General features: G+C 40.1%; 1 long non-coding RNA gene across 2 annotated transcripts in view; it reads right to left on the bottom strand.

Moving 5' to 3' along the window:
- Positions 1-225: 225 nt before the first annotated feature.
- Positions 226-22,577, bottom strand: part of LOC134758024 (uncharacterized) — a 77,049-nt gene continuing 54,697 nt past the window's right edge. The window contains exons 1-3 of one of the 2 annotated variants that reach the window (XR_010132740.1): positions 9,769-9,894; positions 3,951-4,107; positions 226-2,355 (exon numbers count right to left, since the gene is read on the bottom strand). This is a non-coding gene — a long non-coding RNA (uncharacterized lncRNA). Of the gene's footprint in view, positions 2,356-3,950; positions 4,108-9,768; positions 9,895-22,577 lie in introns of those variants that run through there. The other variant, XR_010132739.1, reaches the window with a different exon arrangement.

The raw sequence follows: 22,577 nt of genomic DNA on the forward strand, positions 1-22,577 counted from the left end.
TGGCCATCTTTTCACTGTGTCCTCACATGGCAGAAGGGGTGAACCAGCTCCCTTGGCCTTTTTCATAAGGGCATGAATCTCATTCATGAGAGCCCCACCTTCATGATCTAATCATCACCAAATGCCTCAACTCCTAATATCGTCACCTTGGGGGTTAGGATTTCAACCTACGAATTTGGTGAACGGGGAGACACAAACATTCACACCATAGCAATGACTATGCGTGTTTTTAAGCAAAGCTTTATTGAAGCATATCATACACATATAAAAGTTTGAAAAATCATTATTGCACAGCTCAATGAATTTTCGGAGTGAATATGCTGGTGTACCATCATCAAACCCCAGAAACCCCTCATACCCACTTCAGTCACTATATCCCCCTCCCTAAAGACAACTACCCTTCAGACTTCTATGAGAATAATCTCCACTGACTAATTTTGTCTGTTTATGAACTTCATACAAATGGATTCATAAATGTGTATCCTTCTGTGTTTGGCTTCTGTTGCTCAGCATTCTGTTTGTGAAATTCATATCTGTTGTGTGTAGCAGTGGTTCATTTATTGTCACTGTTATGTTCCATGGTATGAATATATCATGATTTATTTATCCATTCTACAGTTGATGGATGTTTGAGTTGTTTCCAGTTTTTGACTATTATGAATAGCACTGGTATGAACAATCTAATGTTTTTGTGCACATATACACACCTTCCTGTTGGAGTGAAATTGTGGGTCATTCATACATGATTTTTACTGGGGTTCTAAAAGTGATTCAATGTCCAAAGGTATATAGTTTAACCAAATAGAAATTTCGACTTGTTCCCTCTTGACTTAAAAATCAAAGGTAGGGGCCGGGTGTGGTGGCTCACACCTGTAATCCCAGCATTTTGGGAGGCCGAGGCAGGTGAATCACCTGAGGTCAGGAGTTCAAGACCAGCCTGCCCAACATGGTGAAACCCCGTCTCTAGTAAACATATAAAAAATTAGCTAGGCGTGGTGGCCCACACCTGTAGTCCCAGCTACTTGGGAGGCTGAGGTAGGAGAATCTCTTGAACCCGGGAGATGGAGGTTGCAGTGAGCCAAGATCGAGCCACTACACTCCAACCTGAGCAACAGAGTGAGACTCTGTCTCAAAAAAAAAAAAAAAAAAAATCAAGGTAAGGCCAGGCATGGTGGCTCAAGCTTGTAATCTCAGCACTTTGAGAGGCCAAGGTTGAGGTCAGGAGTTCGAGACCAGCTTGGCCGAGAAGGCGAAACTCCATCTTTACTAAAAATACAAAAATTAGCCAGGCATGGTGGCGGGCGCGTGTAATCCCAGCTACACAGGAGGCTGAAGCAGGAGAATTGCTTGAGCTTTGGAGGCGGAGTTTGCAGTGAGCTGAGATTGTGCCACTGCACTCCAGCCTGGGCGACAGAGCAAGGCTCTGACAAAAAGAAAGGAAGGAAGAAAGGGAGAAGGAGAGAGAGAGAAAGAGAGAAAGAAAGTCAAGGTTAATTTAGCAGAGTATTGGGCTCAAAAGATCATATATAATCAGGCGGCAAATGAATTAACTGAAAAATTAAAACAATTAAAAACAAACCAATTTCCCCTCCAAAGCCTAAACTATTGCTGTAAGGAAGTTTCAAGCTGCCTGCTTAGAGACTGGTTTTTTAAGCAGCTGAATTCAAATCAGTATTTCTTTTGGAACGCTGGGAAGGCTCAGATGGATTTGAAATGTTGCTGAGTCACAAAGGCACATTTTCTGGGACACACTTCTTACTTTGAGGAAAAAGTGATGAAAAGTTATAGATGGATAGGGTGGCAGGGAGCCTTGGTGAATTGGAGTTCCAAAAAACAAGAAAGGCAGAATTGATACAGTGAAGTTCCAATGGCTTTCCTACTTAGCCACCCAATTGCACCGAAAAGCCACAGAAAAATCAAGATTTCATTAGCAAGCACTTTCTCCTACTTCAGCCACCACTGACTGCTACTTCTGCCTCATTCCCTTCTTCACACAGGCACCATACTCCAAGGGCCTGAAGACAGTTTATCCACTTTTTAATCAAGCAGTCCACAAGGATGGCATGGATAGCATATCTTCTTCAACATACAGGGAAGTGTAGATGATCCAAGCACAAATCTGCAGAGGGGAATAAGGAGGCTGCTTATTAAGCATGCACATTTGATTGGCGTTCTTTTTCCACTCATCAGTTGTTATCAAACCAGTAGAGAAGATTCAATCTGATAATTTTCAAGATGAGTCATCAGTAGCCACAGAGTTCTAGGGTCAAACTCAGGGCTTTGTGGCTTAAGCTGTTGTCCTCCCAGTAAGACAGCATACTGAACTATTTTGGCCTGTGTTTCCTCTCTGGACAACTGTAAGGTAAAAATTTATTTAAGAAAGAAAAGGAGACAGAGAGAGAGCGAGAGAGAAGGTTAAAATGGCAAGTCTTCTCAGCAGGATCCTAGTAAATATTTTACCACTCACACTTTCCAGAGCAGAGCAGAACTTGTCTTCTAGCCCAATTGTCTGCTCCAGGTGCAGTGTGGGTATATCTCTGGGTTGGGTCTTCAGCTTTCTCGAGAGACTTCAGTGTCTTTCTCGGCCACCAACGGCCAATGGCAGAGGTCATACAAAGATGGCTGGCTACAAGGCAGCCCTTCTGTCTGCAGACCCTGCCACAGTCCCTCTCTAGGACAGATTAGGAAAATCTACAGAGTAAAGAAAGTGCAGAAGGAGATGCATCCCTCTGCACCTTTATAACTGAGTAATACCCAGAGAATTGAGCAGAATATTCTAAGCTTCGAAAAAGCAAATAGAACAGATATGTGAGACCACATTCCCTAAGGTGGTCCTGTCTGATTTTTAATATTCTCTTCCATCCTTAAACAACAACAAAGAAGATGTCCTGACGTTAATTTAGAAAATCCTGACAGAGATTTTAACTGGTAGACTATGGGTACCTTTAATCATCTGTCGGCTTTGCATCATTCATCCACAATCATTTCTGTTTCACAAAGTAGTCTCCTATTTTAATTTTGATAACCTCATTTTCCCGCCTAGACGATTGAAAAAGAACCCTCCCCACCTTGTCCGTTTCCAGGAGCACTTATCTTGAAAGGTTTTTGCAGACATTTATGACACTCCTATGAGGTGGCTAAGGTCTGTTATCCCCATTTTATGGCTGAGGAAACTGAGACAGTGAGACGTTGAGTGCTTGCCCAAGGTCAGGCACTGAGTCAGGAGCAAATTCAGAGGCAGAACTCGCTGTTCCTGGCAGCCTCACCAAGTTCAGCTGCCTCGCCTCTGTTTGAACTGCCTTAAAATAGGACTTTCAAGAATTCTGATGAATAGATTGAAACCCTGCAGTGCTTTATGTGTTAATGATGACTTGGTAACTGCATATATTAATGTTGTTCATTGACTTACAGCCAAGAGCCACTCATTTCCTAGGTGCTCAGCCTAAGAGAGACTATTTTCCTCATTTTTCACTGATTATCATAAAACACTTCCGTGTAACCATATGAGACTACGGTTCTTTCCGACACCAAAGTAAAAGTGCAAATTGTTGTTCTTTTGGCCTCTAAGTGCAGGAATCTCTCTTCTCTCCCTCTGTATACACTCCTCATCATGGTCTCCAGCCTACGACCTTCTCCTCTCTTTCTGGCTTTAAAATCTACCCTTTAGCCTCCCCAGGTGCTTCTGAAATGGAATCACTCACTGGTTCCCGGACACAGCGCTGACCCCCTCTGCATCTCACCCACCCTTATTCATCAAAATCTCTTTTTATCTTCAAGGTTCATCTAAAGAAAACCTGCTAAGAAGCCACCCCCTATTTCCCCACCAAACCTGGTCTCTCTTCCTTTGAAGCCCTTATCTGGCGCCATCTTATTTTGCCTTTTGCTTACTAGGCTCTTGCCCTAAGGATGCAGATTGTAAATTGATTAGGGGCAGGGATGGTTTTACTCACCTTTGCTAGTCTGAGATGGCACACTGACTGCGCACACTAGGGGAGCTGCTGACTACAGGAGTGGGCAAACTTTTTTTGCAAAGGATCGGTTAGGAAATATTTTAAGCTTTGCTAGCCACAAATGGTCTCTGCTGATTCTTCTTCCTTTTCTACAACCCTTTAAAAATGTAAAAAATCATTCTTAACTCCAAAAAATCAGCTGGGGCCTGGATTTCTCATATTGTGAAAGATCAATTGCAGCACATAGCCCAAATACATTTTGGGGCCCAAATACATTTTTTGTACTTAAAAAAGTCTCTGAAATTACATACTATGGTATTTGTATTTACTTTGCTTAAAACTCCAGTCAATTAAAACATGGATGAAACCCAGCATTTATAAAGGTGAAAGTAGGAACTTGCAAAATCCATGCATACGTCTTTGTGCATCATTAAAGGGCCAAATTCCTTCAGCTTTACATAGATTCTTCCATGGCTGATGAGGTCTCACGGCTTTTTAGGAAGTGGGACAATAAAACTAGCTCTGCCACACTGATGGGATTTTTTTAAGGTGTCCCAAAATGTTTCATTTGTCTCATCAATGACTGCTGTGAAACAGGATCTTGGACAAGTTAACACTTTATTTTATTTTATTATTTGAGACTGGGTCTTGCTCTGTCACCCAGGCTGATGTGCAGTGGCAGCAACATGGCTCACCGTAGCTCAACCTTCTAGGCTCAAGGGATCTTCCCACCTCTCAGCTGGGACTACAGGGGTGCACGCCACCACTCCTGGATAATTTTTGTATTTTTTGTAGAGACAGGGTTTCACCATGATGCCCAGGCTTTGTCTTGAACTCCCAGGCTCAAGTGATCCTCCTGCCTTGGCCTCCCGAAGTTCTGGTATTACAGGCATGAGCCACCATGCCCAACCACAAGTTAACATTTTTAATGCCTGAAACTCTAGAAAGAAGGACAAAGTAATGGTCCCTTTAAAGTCTCACTGACCTGGGTTACCATCAGTGGCCACACAATGCCATTCGCACCCCCTCCCTAAATCCAGGAATACTGCAAAGTAGTATTTAGTCATTTTGCGGTGGCTCATGCCTATAATCCCAGCACTTTGTGAGGCGGGCAGATCACAAGGTCAGGAGATCAAGACCATCCTGGCCAACATGGTGAAACCCTGTCTCTACTAAAAATACAAAAATTAGCTGGGCGTGGTGGCGCATGCCTGTCATCCCAGCTACTCGGGAGGTTGAGGCAGGAGAATCACTTGAACCAGGGAGTTGGAGGTTGCAGTGAGCCAAGATGGCACCACTGCACTCCAGCCTGCTGACAGAGCGAGACTCCGTCTCAAAAAAAAAAAGGTTTAGTCATTTCCTGCATCATGATATCATAGCCTTCCCCTATTAAGTTATCTAACTGAGTTAACAGTTCAAACCGCTGGTTCCATATCAGGAGCTGTTTGGTTTAACATCTCTTCAGCAAAGGTACCATGGGAGCTTTTCAGAAAACTTCAGCTTAATATTCCAACTTATTTTCCTGAGGAGATCCAGCTGTGAATAATAGTGTTGATTCGGTATCGCTGATCATTTGCCAGAATGTGCGATTTGTAAAACTTTGGCAGGGAAAATTGTATTACAGATGTTACGCTGGAAAACCTCTGAACGGCCGTGAAATGTAATTGTGTGTTGGAGGACACGTCATGTCGTTAGTAGGCTGAGTTTACTCTGTTTGGGTGAACAGTGCACATACGCTACAATGGGTAGCTGCTCCGTTTATATGAAAGTCAGAGCGACAGAATAATAATCCAACCCTCGAAGACAGCTATAATTACAGCATGTTGACTCCGTCCCCTTGACAGGGAAGCTGCAATGTTTCAAATAGAAAGCTCCATTAGCTAGGTGACCAATTAAGGAAGCAGAAAACAGCGAGAAGGAGGTATAAAATTATCTTGTTAAAATTCGCTTCAAAAATAGAGATATTTAACACATAACAAGAATATATAGTCTAAGGCAGTAGAGAATTTTATTTAAAAATAACCTTGTCCTGTAAAAGTAAAGCTGATCTACGATAAACTGTTCAAATATCCGTATCCCATTTAGAGACAAACGACCAGGCTGAGCAACATAGTGAGATCCTGTCTCTACAACAAATTAAAAAAGAAAAAATAGCCAGATGTGGTGGCACGGGCTTGTGGTCCCAGCTACTTGGAACTCTGAGGTGGGAGGATCTCTTGAGCCCAGGTGATTGAGGCTGCAGTGGGCTATGATCGGGCCACTGCACTCCAGCCTGGGTGACAGAGTGAGACCCTGTCTTAACAACAGAGAGAGAGAGAGAGAGAGAGAGAGAGAGAGAATGGGCTTTCATGCTAGAAATAGCTATAATTTTTTAAAAAAATAATGTGATATTTACTTATATTTTATATTTAGAAAATGTCATTTCCTACATCTAAAATGCCTTTTGAAAATGGAAAAGCAACCAACTGAAATTGTATTGAATTAATTATATCAATACTTTCTAAACTTCCAACAGCTCTGGTGAATCACTATTTCCTATTCTATTGTTTTTTACTATATGGTTGTTTCACATTTTGGAAGTAAGTGAGAAGAAACAGTAGAAAATAGACTGTTTGATTTGGTTTTGAATCCTTTGCCTGGATGTATCTGGATTCAAGGTCTATTAGGATGAATCATATGAAATTGCTGCTTATTTAGTTAAAATGACATCAAATATTGGCAATTTCATAAGTGGTTGCTGGCTACCACTTCAGTGTTTCTTCTGTTATCTCTGTGATAAAGTCTTTGGTCCTTGTCAATTGGCCATGGGTAAATGGGACAATTGCAGGATAAAAACTTTATTCTTGGATAATAGGGTAATAAACAATAATAATAACAGGTAGAAAATAGATAATAACAGATAATTGATATACAGATATTAGCTAGGTAATAGGTAGGTAGATAAAAATAATAGTATTGATAGAATTTCTGCTGCAAGGTTTGTATGTCTACAGAAGAGTCTTCTCTTCCTTCCAGTCTTTTGGAAAAAAAAGTAGACACTTTCTCACTATGTTGCCCAGGCTGGCCTCAAATTTCTGGGCTCAAGCAATCCTCCTACCTTAGCCTCCTGAGTAGCTGGTACTATAAGCATGCATCCCCACACCTACCAGCCAGCAAGCATTCTTTTAACCTTCTGCAAGTAAGAGGTTTTGACGCCCTTCATTTCATTCTTTTATTTGCTGATCGTTATGATAATAGTAGTTAACATTTCTAGTGATCTCTTAGCATCCATGGGGACTGGTTCCAGGACCCCCTCATGGATACCAAAATCCAAGATGCTAAAGTTCCTTTTATAAAATGGCATAGTGTTTGCATGTAACCTATGTACATCTTCCCATATACTTTAAATCATCTCTAAATTATAAGTAATCTTATAATACCTAATACAATGTAAATAGGGTTATATTGCATTGTTTTTTATTTGTATTTTTTAATCTGTATTTTTTTGAATATTTTCTACTCGAGGTTGGTTGAGTCCTTGGATGCAGACTTGGGGATATGGAGGGCTGACTGTCCAGTACTTACTAAGTTCTGGGCGTATAATAAAGTCTTTACATGTTATTATTTCCTCCTCAAAATGACTCTATGAGATAAGCATTAGTATTATAATCTGTTTTACAGATGAAAGTTTTGGGAGAGCAAGACAGCTACAAAACCTATTTTTCATTCTACAGTGTATTTGATTAAATGGAGGGAAGACAGGAGAGATGGAGAAAAATTTTGGCCAGTCAACCTTCAGATCCTTAGGTCAAATGTAGCTTTGGTGTCAGAATCTGGAAATTCCTATTGAAGTGGTTTGGTGGCCAATTGTACTTCTGATCCTTGAATTTGAACTTTAAAATCCACCTTTGGGTGTGACAATATGATCCCAGGACTTAATTAACCTCTTAATATGTCATTATCTTTATCTGTAAAACAATATAAAATTATCTACTTCATAGAGTCATTGAGGTTTCCAATGATATTTTACATCCTTAGATGAAGACATACAAAATAATATAACCTATTCCAAAACTGGAAGGAAGCACTCTTTGGTTTTTGTGCTTTCATAATAATTGCTATTTCTCATTTGTAAGTTTGTGGCAACAGATGGACAAGAAAAAATTAGAACCCATAGAAAATATTTTGATAGATATCAGTTTTATAGATTTATAGTTTCTTTTCCTAAACTGTACTGTTCAACAAAAATTATACAAATCCTTTGACTAGGAGATGCATTTTTAAAGGCATATAGACTCTTAGTAATTTATATCCTCTGTACAGCTTATATTTTCTATATCACGAAGAATAGGAAAGAAAAACAGACAGAATTATCATCACTCATTCTCCAAAAAAGAGCACATGCTTATGGGAACCTTGCTCTAAAACCTAAGCAGCCACATGAAAATGATTTAGCTTCCTGAAGATTGCGCAAGAGTCAACAGCACAGCTAGACAATATTGTTTTAATTCTTCATGTTGCAGAATTATCTAAAGAAAAGAAAGCTGATTTTTTAAATGATAGCTGAAGATATTTTGAAGACAGTTGAATCTGGGTTGGCAAGGCAAAAAGTCAAACAGCACATCAAAACAAGAGAAGGAAACTGTGACTAAAATAAAAGTGATGATATGTTCATCTAATTTAAACATTCAAGTCTGTGTAAATGAATTAAAAATTTTCTTTGAAAAGTTCTCACCAGTTGTGAGATAGACCAAATAATTTAACACAAGCAATCTGTAGAGGTTGAATTAAGGTCCTGTTTTAAAAACATTATTAGTAAGCAGATGGTGACTATAAAAATGATCACAAAGTAATGATTATACACACTGCCAAGTCAAGCTGCCCGACCGGTCCTGCCCATTCTTTAACTATTTCATGTATGTCAAGTTCACCACCCCCTGCACACCTATTGTCCTGGCATTTCACAGTTTCTTCTTTCAACAAGGGCAGAAGTGGTTTCTGTGACACAGCTGTCAAAGAAGAACACATGAAGAGGGAAGAAAGTCTAGGTGAGGGCCGGGTATGTTGGCTCACACCTGTATTCCCGGCACTTTGGGAGGTTGAGGCAGGAGAACTGCTTTTGCCCAGGAGTTCAAGACCAGCCTGGGCAACAGAGTGGGACCTTATCTCTACAAAAAATTTAAAAAATTAGCCTGGCGTGGTGGTGCACACCTGTAGTCCCAGCTACTCAGGACTCTGAGGTAGTAGGATTGCTTGAGTTTGGGAGGTGTATGCTGCAGTAAGCAGAGATCTCGCCACAGCACTCCAGGCTGAGTGACAGAGCAAGACCTTGTTTCAAAAAAAAAAAAAAAGGAAAAGGAAAAGAAAGTAAGAAAGAAAATGTCTAGGTGGGAACACAAGCTAAGGACCCAGTCTTCAAATTCCAGGACCTCTTGGATCATCCACATACACAACCTGACTCTCATTCACAGAAGCACTTTTCATGAAAACATTATATTACAATGATTTAAACACCCTTCTCCAAATTAGTTAACTTGCTTTTCTTCAGATTAGCTAGTTTAAAGAGAACATAATTGATTAGTGAAAAAAAACAATTTGACTAATGAGTGAGCTCTGGGAATATGTTTCTGGGTACCCAAGAAGCATTAACTCATACAAATAAGTCCAAACAATGACTCCAGCTGGGAAAAGAACAGAGTCAGAACAAGCAGTTGCCTAGGGCAATACATTACCAAGGCAGCAGACTCTGCAAGTGGTTTCTGTAGAGCAAATGCAGGCTTTGAATTTAAATATTACCCACTTTGCTTGGGGTAGGTGAATCTGCAGATGAATTACTCACCCCAGAAGTTAAGCAGCCACTCTCCTGAGCTCACTAGATGGATGACAGATGGATGTTTTAAAAGTGACTATTCAGAGTTCAGGGTGCAAATGAAGGCATTCACTATATGGCTGCATACACAGCACTGGCTATAAGCCAAGCTTGCTTTCCACCCCTTCTCTCTAGCCCAGCATAGGCTGCTGACTATAAACCAAATGCCAATCACCAGGTAGCAATGACTTGTCTTTGCACTGGCTGTGAGGAGGCTTAGTCTTTTTTAATCCTCTACTGCTTGCAAGTGAATTGGGCTATTGGGTATGTATGTATATGTATACACACACACACATATTCAAATACGCATATACATATATCTATCTAGCAAACCATCATGTTTTCTTTTTTACTTATTTTTTGAGACAGGGTCTCACTCTGTCTCCCAGGCTGCAGTGCAGTGGTGTGACTATAGCTCACTGCAGCCGTGGCCTCGTGGGCTCAAGCCATCCTCCCATTTCAGTCTCTTGAGTAGCTGGGACTACATGCACACACTACCCTGCCCAGCTAATTTTAATTTTTTGTTTGTTCTAGAGACAAGGTCTCACTATGTTGTCCAGGCTGGTCTCAAATTCACTGGCCTCAAGTAATTCTCCCGCTTCAGCCTCCCAAAGTGCTGGGATTACAGGCGTGATCCACTGTACCCAGCCTATATTTTCTTAGCCATATTTTTTTTCTTTCCTCAAACTCATTTCAGTTTATTTTATTCTTAAGCAGAGCCTATATTTGTATAAGCTGCTTCAATTCCCTCTATGGAAAGCCACAAACAGACAAATATATAAAGTGTAGAAAGAATGTTAATATGATAGACCGTGAGATCTCAGAGTCCTTTTAGTGAAGCAGAGGTGTCACTTGTTTAAACTGTTAACCCTGGAGACTCTAAGTGTGAATAAATCCCTCAAGTATTCAAGTTGCAGGGCTCTCAAATTCAGGGTAAAAGAGAATTTATAAAAGCTCTAAAGAACAGGACAATTGATTGAATGGCTGTAATATGAATGCATGTTCACAAGGAATAATTCCATTTCCTTTGTTCAAATTCCCTTTTGTTCTTTGAGAATTCTTTTTTCACTAGCCAGAAAGCAAAATAGCACTGGAAACTGTTTTTGAAATGGACATCATTGGGCTAGATTGTTCGCAGCAATCTCTCTTGACATTGTGTATAATGTTTTATTACATCTGGAGCATCACTAAAAAAGAGGGAATAGAATCCAACATTCACATATTGCTTCGTAAGGCAGCTATTGAATAGATCTAGCAAATCTTATGGCTGTTTTGAATGTAATTATGAATCTCTGTCCTGGAGGTTGTCACTTCATTCTTAGGAAGGGGTAGTTCTACCTGTCACTAGGAGACTGGGCAACCTAAGGAAATCCGTCAGTAGCTTGGGGCTCCCTTGTCTTTAAACTGAGGGGCCTGAAGTTAGATCATAGGGCTGTAGAATTCGCCTACTGCTTTCACAATCATTAGTTCTTTTGATCTTCACAGCAACCCTGAAGGGAGGCAGGGCATTTGTTATTTAATACACAAGGAAATGGAGGCTCAGAGATAAAACAACGTGTTTAAGATCTTAGAGCAATTAAAATAGAACACCTGAGACAGAATCCAGTTCTTGGAGATCTGTTTTACTGCTGTTTTAGCACTGTGGTTCAGTTGGAATTTCCTACCTCACTTAATATGTAGAAGAAGAAAGTGAGAAAAACAGTGCCAGTGTTGGGGTGGACAGCAGGCGGAATACGCTATTGGTCTGACTCCTTATGGATTGACTTTTGATCTTGTAAAGAATGTACAGAGTCTAACTTTAGCAACAGCCAGCCAATTAACAGCTGGAGTCAGGTCACAAGTTTGGGGTGAGCATGGGTTGAACCAGCCCTGCCTTGCTTTTGGTGGGGCGCTTAGCAACAGTGCTACCCCAGGTGGTTCCATGCTGTAGCATATGCTCAACCTTTTAGTAAAGGCCACGGTCTTATTTAAAAACAAAACATCCAAAATTTCTATTATGAGCCTCCCAAATCCCCGTTAAATAAAAATGCAGTATTTTCCTCACTCTTCTTCCTATGCTGACATTTAGAAATACCATTTTCCTATTTCATTTTATATCTTCAGAGATGAAACTATGTAATGCAGCAGAAAGAACCCCATTTGGAATTCAAGAAAGCCGGGTCCTCAGCCTTGCTCGACTTAGCTGTGTGATTTTCAACAAGTTACTTAACCTCTCAGAACCTATTTCTGTACAGGAAATCTAGGGGTTTTCCTATCTAAGCTTTGAGATCTTGTCTAACTCTCAAATTCTATGATTCATTTCCAACTTAGGTTTCTCTTATTTAATGGTTGCTATTTGTTTTGTTAGATATTAATTCATATTTGTGGGCCCAGTTTAACTTTCAATTAACAGTATTTTTATTATTTGCATTCTATTACTCCTAGGTACGGGATCTCGTCCCCGCTAGACCTTGCTTTGTTTTCCTGGGTGATCTTTCTATTATGTATCATCTCCTGACAAGCATTGCAGGTACCAGTGTGCTTATCACTTGCATCAGTTAGAATGAGAAAAGCCAATTCAAACCGCCTTAACGAGAAAAAAGATCTACTGACTCATAGAACTAAGAGTGAAGGAGTAGTGCAGGTTCAAGCAAAGTTGGATCAGAGTTCTTGATCTATTTCTCTGTGATTTTATTGACTCTACTGATTTGTGTTTACGATGTTTATCCCGAGACAAACAGCAAGAGGATGCAATGGTTCAGGGCCTCCTATCCCTGCCCAAAAGGGACTATAAGAAGAATACTCTACTGTCTATTCTCTATTTTTGTAGCCAGGAAACTTTCTCTGGAATCCTCAGAAAACTCCCTTTTATCTCCTTGGCCTAAACAGAGTCACACACCATTCCTGAACCAGCCACTGTTGCCTAAGGAGTGCCATGTCAGGCTTGAGCCTGGGTATCTGAACCAATTGCTGGCAGGGAGTAGGGCTACCTTGACAGGTTTACACCAGTCAGTGCTACCCATGGAACTGAAGTCCAACCCCACAACTACAGAGTGGCTACATCATGGTGGAGGAGAGGATGTCGGAGAGGCAACCTTATTCCATTGTATCTTGCCCGTCCAGCTCTAAGAACACGGGGGCAAAAATTGCATTTTCAGATCTTCTGCGTGCCAGGCACCCAGCTAATGTTTGTTACATTGAATAGAATGGAATGGAATGGACTTTTAGGTAGTGGTGAAGACAAAAACCAAAACAGAAAAATAACACGCAGTTCTCTGTACCTCTTCCTCTCAATTCTATTCTTGCCATGGCTGCTGTTCATGCTCCCTAACTTTCCCCACTATTTATATGTTACCCCTCTTATTTTTAGCCATAAGTTTTACTTAGTCTGAAGATAACCAAATATTTCCTGAATAATAAGTCTCTGAATATGCATATTCTCTAAATATGAATATAAGCCTATTTGCAAATCTAGCACTTACATTTAGAATGTTGTTGGCAGGACTCTGAAAATCAACTTTTTTTTTTAATGGAAAAATATACTACAGCAGAAGGATTTGTTTTCCACAAAGCAGAACCAACTTTTCTGATTTCAATGACTTTTTGATACTTCCATATATATTTATATGCTCATTAAATAAATAAATATTAAGTCAGACCTTCTTGATTAGAGAATCGTCTGTCACTAAAAATTGAACTTAGGACTTACAAGTCTCTCTCATTAAAGAGAAGGGGTTGTGAGAGGGCTGGGATTCCTGGATTTATTCAGCCCCTCTTTCTCCCATTCTAGCTCCCAACGTGGTCCCATTCTCTGAGAAAGTACACAAGGCCCCGGGGCCAGGCAGTAGGTGATATTCATAAGCAACAAGAAATAGGAAGCCCTCTATATGGGTTTAGTAGCGCCTTCTTCCAAAACAAGACCACAGCAACCGGCTGACCAGGGCTGCCCCTCAGGAAATGCTGGACCCAGGGCCACCCAACTCAACAACACTTTCAATCCTTTAGTAGCTTTTACTGAGCACACCATCTGCGTAAAGTTCAGTGTTCTATGATATAGTCTCTGCCCTTGAGAGAGGTAGACAAGGAAACAGGCAATTACAATCTAGCAGTGAAGTCCCTGGAAGAAGTAAACCCAGAGTGCTACCAAGGCAGAGAAGGAGGGCCTGTGAGAGGGCTGCTGCATGGCCTAACACCAGAGGAGTCAGGATTCACTTGAAACACAGTGCCCTTCCATGGAATGTTCTTCCATTTGTTTGTGTCCTTTTTTATTTCGCTGAGCAGTGGTTTGTAGTTCTCCTTGAAGAGGTCCTTCATATCCCTTATAAGTTGGATTCCTAGGTATTTTATTATCTTTGAAGCAATTGTGAACGGGAGTTCACTCATGATTTGGCTCTCTGTTTGTCTGTTATTGGTGTATAGGAATGCTTATGATTTTTGCACATTGATTTTGTATCCTGAGACTTTGCTGAATGATGTCCCCTGCAGCTGTGCAATGTGGCAGCCCTGACCCCTGCCCCATCTTAGCATGGTCAAAGAAGCCTTCCCAGAAGAAGTGATATCCAAGTTGAGGTTTGAAGGAAGGAAGGGGAGAGCATCCAGACACTCAATACCAGGTTTGGAAGGGGGAGTGCACATATACAGTGTAAACATGGCCCAACACTTAAAGAGGAATACAGACAGCACATCCTCAGGTGAGTGCATGGTAAAGGAGCACTCCTTCTATTGCAGGGTGAGATGAAGGATGTGATTATGTGCAGATACACATGGGCTTTAGATCTTTTTGGATACTAGCTGATACTTTATCAACAGTTGTCTTCCTGAGTTCTTGCATATCTGCTAATATTGGAGAGTTTAAGGGGAGAGCAGAGTCCAAACTCAGGGTGTGTCTTGAGGTGTCTTAAGACAGATTATCACTGTGAACAAAACAGGAATAATTAACGATATTAAACAGTTCATCCTTCCCTGCCTTTATAAAGTCTCACCGAGCTTGCATTTGGCAGCCTGACCTACTTGTAAGATTATAAAACAAATGAATTAGTAAATATCGAAAGAATTCTGTTTGCCACATGTGTGAATGTTAAAAAATTCGCTGTCATAATTCAAGCCCAGGTTTTAATGGAAGCATGTGGATCTAAGCAAAATCAAATGAATGGGCCAATGTTTAATATACAGTGATGGATATCTTGAATAACCTGAGCTGACAGATATAAAATGAGATCATAAAAACATTGGCTTTTAAAAAATGTGTTATTTACATCATTTCTTGAAGCCAAACACTGTAATGCCACTAACATTATTAGAAAATCTGGAATCAGACTAAACTTGATCACTGGTTATTATCATTTTTGTGACATAAGTCACAGTTCTACTTACATCTCTCTGGGTTTTGAAAATGTGATTACCAGAGCTGGGCTCTTAGGACATACACTTGAAAAGATAAATTAGAAACTATGGAATCATTTTCTGAACTGTTTGTGAGATAACTGTTGATAGTTCCAGAAGCATCCCTAAAAAACGACTATTTTTATGGGATAAATTTTATCCCTGGATGAATGCCTCCTCTGGTGTTTATTAGAACTTCCATGGGACTGGGTGAAGTCAGTATTTTAGGATGATACTGTCAGAGCTATGTACTCTGAGCTCCTAGCAGTTCATTTTGATTTTCATTTGTTTGTCTTTATAACACTGTGAATCTGAAGAAGAAAATCTGAAGTCTCCATTCTTCCTCTACCACTATAGAAGTTGAGTGTTATGTATAATGACTTTTCACTCCAAATGGAGCACCTAAGGAAGCCACTGTAATTGCAACCACAGTGTAAGAGTTTTGTCACTGGCCCTATGGCATCTAATTATGAACCACAGTTGTCTTTAGAATGAACACAAGCTCCTCACGTATCGCCAGTCACTTTACCTTTTGCAAAAAAGAACTGTTTTAAAACCTTAATCTTGGGCACGGTGGCTCATGTCTGTAATCCCAGCACTTTGGGAGGCCAAGGTGGGCAGATCACTTGAAGCCAGGAGTTTGAGACGAGCCCGGCCAACATGGCAAAACCCCGCCTCTATTGAAAAAAAAAAATTAGCCGGGCGTCATGCTGCCCACTGTAATCCCAGCTACTCAGGAGGCTGAGGCAGGAGAATCGCTTGAACCTAGGAGCCAGAGGTTGCAGTGAGCCAAGATCGCACTACTGCACTCCCGCCTGGGGGACAGAGCACGACTCCATCTCAAAAGAAAAACAAAAACGAAAACAAAAACAAGCAAAAACCCTTAATCTTTGCAAGATGACCTTCTTTTCAAGCAGAAACATGCATTATGCTTACATTTTCATAGCAGACATCCAGATATACATAAATTTCTACTCATTAGTAAGCATAAAAACTAGTTACTGTCCCCATTTTATTCAGATCTATTGATCTTCTCTTAATTTCTGTGTTTTTAATCACAGTATATAATCAGAGGCATGGAAAGTTAAATTTTTGATAATGAAATCCAGAATTGTTCGATAGGTTTGCAAGATAATTTTGTTATTAGAAATCATTGATGAAGGCTGTATTAGTTCATTCTCCCACTGTTATAAAGACACACCTGGCCAGGTGCGGTGGCACATGCCTGTAATCCCAGCACTTTGGGAGGCCGAGGTGGGTGGATCACCTGAGGTCAAAAGTTTGAGACCAGCCTAGCCAACATGGTGAAACCCCATCTCTACTAAAAATACAAAAAATTAGCTGGTGTGGTGGCACATGCCTGTAATCCCAGTTCCTTGGGAGGCTGAGGCAGGAGAATAGCTTGGACCCAGGAGGCAGAAGTTGTAGTAAGCATAGATCGCACCACTGCACTACAGCCTGGGTGAAAGAGCGAGACTCCATCTCAAAGAAAAAAAAAAAAAAGACACACCTGAGACTGGGTAATTTATAAAGAAAAGGCTGGGCATGGTGGCTCGCATCTGTAATCCCAGCACTTTGGGAGGCCAAGGCAGGTGGGTCACCCGAGATCAGGAGTTCAAGACCAGCCTGGCCAACATAGTGAAACCCCGTCTCTACTAAAAATACAAAAAATTAGCCAGGTGTGGTGGCATGTGCCTGTAGTCCCATCTACTTGGGAAGCCAAGGCAGGAGAATTGCTTGAACCTGGGAGGTGGAGGTTGCAGTGAGCTGAGACCGTGCCACTGCACTCCAGCCTGGGCTATATAGTGAGACTCAGTCTCAAAAAAATAATATAAAGAAAGGAGGTATAATTGGCTCACCGTTCTGCAGGCTGTATAGGCTTCTGCTTCTGGGGAGGCCTCGGGAAACTTACAATCATGGCAGAAGGCAAAAAGGAAGCAGGCACATATTCACATGGCCAGCAGCAGAGGGAGAGCAATGGGGAAAGGTGCCACATGCTTTTAAACAACCAGATCCTGTGAGAACTCTATCATGAGATAGCACTAGGGGGATGGTGCTAAGCCATTAGAAACCACCCCCATGAGCCAGTCACATCCCACCAGGCCCTATCTCCAACATTGGGAATTAAAATTCGACATGAGATTTGGGTGGGGACACAGAGCCATTCCAAAGGCTTATGTCAGAATGTCACCCTTGAAAAGGGTCATATTTGAAAAATTCTTGCTAGCACTATGACAATTGTGAGATAACTATCGATGATTCCAGAAGCATCCCTAAAGAAATGAGTAGATATGCCATGACTTAAATTAGACTGACAGCATTTTATAAATGGAAGGGACCACAGAAATCATCAGGGCACAGGTGAGGAAATTCATTCAAAGAACAAAAGTGTACTATTAAAATAAATGAAGTAGTTCTTATAAAACCGCTAGATTCATATAGTTTTCTGAAATCATGCATCTGAACCAAACAAACGTATTTTTGCATCTGTGTTTTTTTAAAAAATGATAGAAGTACAACATGATTAAGAGTTCCACATTCTAAGATTATAGCAAAAGCTAGAAATGAATGGAAATTTTTAGCAGATCAGTCTTCACCGTAGGCATCTATATTCCTCAGAAGCATTTTCTACTTAACTGGGTCCCTGTATAGCTTTCTATGATTGATATCTTTCTGATATCCATATAGGAAGTGTGAGCAATTATTGAGATTTTTACTCAAAAGTCTGAATATAATTTTTGTGTATTGTAGATGTGACCATATGTATGCTGAAACAGCAAAGAGATTTAAATTCGGTTAGAGAATAATGAGTTCTAGTCTGTCTTTTTGGTATCAAGAGTTGTAATCTATTGAAAGAATGAGTTAGAATTCACTTACACGTGCCTGTGAGTGCACACACGTGCCAATGTACATATGCACGAAAGACCTACCAGAGACACACTAGCAGCAAAGTATCCCACGAATAGTTCAGAAAACGTGTCTGGCTTGATATAGAATTTGCAAGGAATAAAAAAATAGACCTTTTCAACTGGTCATTGTCCTTGTCCATTCCTTCTGCTATGACACAATATCTTAAACTGGACAATTTATAAGGAGACAGAAATTTATTTGTTACTGTCTGGAGACAGGAATTCTAAGATCAAGTCACCAGAAGATTCAATGTCTAGTGAAGGCTCACTCTCTGCTTCATAGGTGGCACCTTGCTGCTGTGTTGTCACTTGGTGGAAGGACAAAAAGGAGCTAAATAGGCTTCCTTAAGCCCTTTTTTTTTTTTGAGACGTAGTCTTGCTCTGTCATCCAGGCTGGAGTGCAGTGGCACGATCTCTGCTCACTGCAACCTCCGCCTCCTAGATTCAAGGGATTCTCCTGCCTCAGCCTCCTGAGTAGCTGGGATTACAAGCGAGTGACATCATGCCCAGCTAATTTTTGTATTTTTAGTAGAGACAAGGGTTCACCATTTTGACCAGGCTGGTCTAGAACTCTTGACCTCAAGTGATCTGCCAGACTCGGCCTCCCAAAGTCCTGGGATTACAGGTGTGAGCCACCATGCCTGGTTATTGGGTATTAAGTTTTAACATGAATTTTGGAGGGACACAAACATTCAAACCATAGCAGTCATGGTTCTGACATATACACAAGAGTAATCCTGTGATTTCTTTTCTTTGTATAGAATATTATAATTTTTTCTCTTTTTTATAGGATATTATAATTGCTCAAGGCATTGATTACCAGGTCAGGGACACCAAGTGTATTAGTTTGCTAGAGCTGCTGTAACAAAGTACTACAGACTGGGTGACTTAAATATATTGCCTCAAAGTTCTGGAGGCTAAGTCCAAGGTCAAGATGTTGGCAAGGTTGGTTCCTTCTGAAAGCTGTGAGGTAGAATCTGTTCCAGGCCTCTCTGGAAGCTTCTGGTGGTTTAGCTGGCAATCTTTGCTGTTCCTTGGCTTGTAGACAACATAACATCCCAATTTCTGCCTTCATCTTCACATGGTATTCCTCCTATGTGTCTCTGTGTCTAAATTTATATTTTTATTTTATTTTTTAAAGGGATGGAGTCTCTCACTCTGTCACCCAGGCTCCTAGGCTGGAGTGCAGTAGCAAAATCATAGCTCACTGCAGTCTTGAACTCCTGGGCTCAAGAGATCCTCCCGACCCAGCTTCCTAAGTAGCTGGGACTACAGGTGCATGCCACTGTGTCCAGCTGGGTTTTCAAAAACCTTTTTTAGAGACAGGGTCTCACTGTGTTGCCCAGGCTGGTTTCTGACTCCTGGCCTCAAGCAATCCTCCCACCTCAGCCTCCCTAGGAGCTAGGATTACAGGTGCCAGGCACCACACCCAGCCAAATTTCCCCTTTTTATAAGGATACCACTTATATTGGTTTAGGGCCCACCATAATGACCTCATTTTAACTTGATTAATTACATCTGCAACAACCAGTTTGTCAATCTGCAAATAAGGCCACAAGGCCATGTTCTGAATTACTGAGGGATAGGGGGTTAGGACTTGAACATATCAGTCTGGCAGGGGGACACAATTCAACCCTTTATAAAAAGAAAAAGTGACCTAGTTATCAAATAATTTCCCAGGGTCCTGTGGAATACAGGGATTGATTATGAACATAGCAAAATGCAATCATGAAAACCAGTGTCCTGGTTTACAAGAATACCTATTGAGCACCTACACGGAGTAGGCATTTCTTAATTATGGGATTAATTGAAATTCTCAAGTGTTGTGATTTTTAAATTTAAAAAAAAGCTCTCACATTGTACATCTAAGAAATGTGTTCTAATATCTTTCACTAAGTGAAATCATAAGATTATGAACTGTCAAAGCTGTAGGAATGATAATGACCGTCTCAAGTCATGGAGAAAAACTGGAGACCAGAGAAGTTAAATGAGTTAAGGTCACATGGCTAGTTAGTGGCAGATTAGAGACTGAAACCTTGGTCTCAGATTTGGCTTTCTAATGCAATGACCTTTCCATGGACCCCTGAGTAATAAGCTGATCATGCCCTACTGCTCTGAGTTACAGAAGGCCATGTGATCTATCACACTCTTGCATCTATTTTTTAAAATAGAGGTCTGCTTCTCAACACTCTTGCATCTAAATTTCTATTTGTATTTAAAAGTTATATACATCACTAATTGGAGTTGAGATATATAAGGAAGAAAAGAAGCAAATAGATTCCACCCCATCCCTCCAATTCCAGGTCTTTGACATTCTCTCATCATTAAAGCAGTGGCTATTTCAGAGCTTAAAAGAAAAAAATTTTCCTTTTTAATGAACAGTTCTAGTGGAGACCACTTAAACTGAGAGATGAACTTAGTAGGGAATAAGTTGATGTCATATGCCTCCTGATAGCATGCTATAACTATATAGCTTCACTTACTAAATATTCTTCCAAAAATATTTAACCTGGATTTAATCAAACCATTAGAGTTCACCTCCAAATTTACAGAAGATCCTGGGAATAAAAGAGCAAGATTAACCATACCATGAGTAAACAATCAGGCAACTCTAGAATGTGGGACATTCTAAAAGCTAACTAGTTTAATCTCTTCAAAATGTCAATATTATTTTTTTTAAAAAAGATATGGCAACTGTTGTAGGTAAAGAAATAAGAGAGATAACAACAGAAATGCAGTGTGTGGATCTTGACTGAATTTTAGTTTAAAAAAAATAACTAAAAAAGACATTTTGGGGGACAAATAGAAAAATTTGAATATGGACCAGATGTTTGATAATATTTTATAAGGAAATTGTTTAATGTCTGTGGGATAACGATATTGTGGTTAAGTAAGAGAATATCCTTATTCTTTGGGGTGAAATGTCAAGAAATCTATAATTTAAAACTTTCATATCACTAAAAGCCCAGACTTTGCCACTATACAATATATGCATGTAAGAAACCTGCACTTATATCTCCTAAATATATGCAAATTTTTAGGCCGGGCGTGGTGGCTCACACCTGTAATCCTAGCACCTTAGGAGGCCGAGGTGAGCAGATAGCTTGAGCTCAGGAGTTTGTGACCAGCCTGGGCAACACAGCAAAACCCTATCTCAAGAAAAAAAATTTTTTTAACTGAAGAAAACCTTTCACATGGTTCAGCAAACAAAGCAAATAATGTATCATTATAGATAAAGATGGCAAAATTTTAAAAACTTTTGAATCTAAGTAATTGTTATTTGATTTTTCTTATACAATTCTTTCAACTCTTCTGTTGAAATTTTCAAAGTTGGAAGAAATGGTATTAACAACTTTTTTTTTTGCTGCAGTATTCCCATAAATGAAAGTGGGAAAATGGAGTGAATAAAAGTTAGGCCCTATTTTCTTTCTTTCTTTCTTTTCCTTTTTTTTTTTTTGAGATGAAGTCTCACTCTGTTGCCGAGGCTGGAGTGCAGTGGCGCGATCTTGGCTCACTGCAACCTCTGTCTCCTGGATTCAAATGATTCTGCTGCCTAAGCCTCCCCAATAGCTGGGATTACAGGCATGCACCACCACGCCCAGCTAATTTTTGTATTTTTAGTAGAGACGGGGTTTCACCATGTTGACCAGAATGGTCTTGATCTCCTGACCTCATGATCCACCCGCCTCGGCCTCCCAAAGTGCTGGGATTACAAGCGTGAGCCACCGCACCCAGCCACCCTATTTTCTTTAACAAGTTTTATTGCGCTCTATGCAACAGTAGGGGTTAAATAAGTAGTAGAGATTAAATAAATATTTGCTGACTTTGAATTTATATGACCAATACTGCTGATAGTTAGACTATCCTTCAATGGAGAATTCATTCAATAAGTAATGGTATAGCCATAAAATGAAAAACTAAGCAACATTTTCTAAAAATAAAAAAGTTCTTTACTGACTTAGAAAGTCAGTAAAGATATATCTCCAAGATATATCGTTAGGTTAAAAAATGCAAGGTGCAGACCGGTATATACATAGGCTAGTATTTATGTTAAAATTTATTTTCTTATATATGAATAAACTACATCTGGAAGAACACACAAAAACCTTCAGGCTGCGCGTATGAAAAAACCCACAGCTAATATCATACTTAACGGTGAAAGACAGAAAGCTTTCCTCCTAAGATCAGAAATAAAATGAGGGTGTCTATCCTCACTACTTCTACTCAGCATTGTACTGGAAGTTCTAACCAGGGAAATTAGGAAAGAAAAAGAAATGAAACAACCAGATTGAAAAGGAAGAAGTAAAACTATTTCTATCTGCTGATAACATGATATAATATATAGAACTCCTAAATAATCCACACAGAAAACTATCAGAGCTAATAAGTTCAGCAAAGTTGCAGAATACAAGATTAATGTACAAAAACCAGTTATATTTCTATACACTAACAGTGAATAAATGAAATTAAGAAAACAATTTTATTTGCAATACCATTAAAAATAAAATA

Source organism: Gorilla gorilla, chromosome 2, assembly GCF_029281585.2.
Source record: "Gorilla gorilla gorilla isolate KB3781 chromosome 2, NHGRI_mGorGor1-v2.1_pri, whole genome shotgun sequence".
Lineage (NCBI taxonomy): Eukaryota > Metazoa > Chordata > Mammalia > Primates > Hominidae > Gorilla > Gorilla gorilla.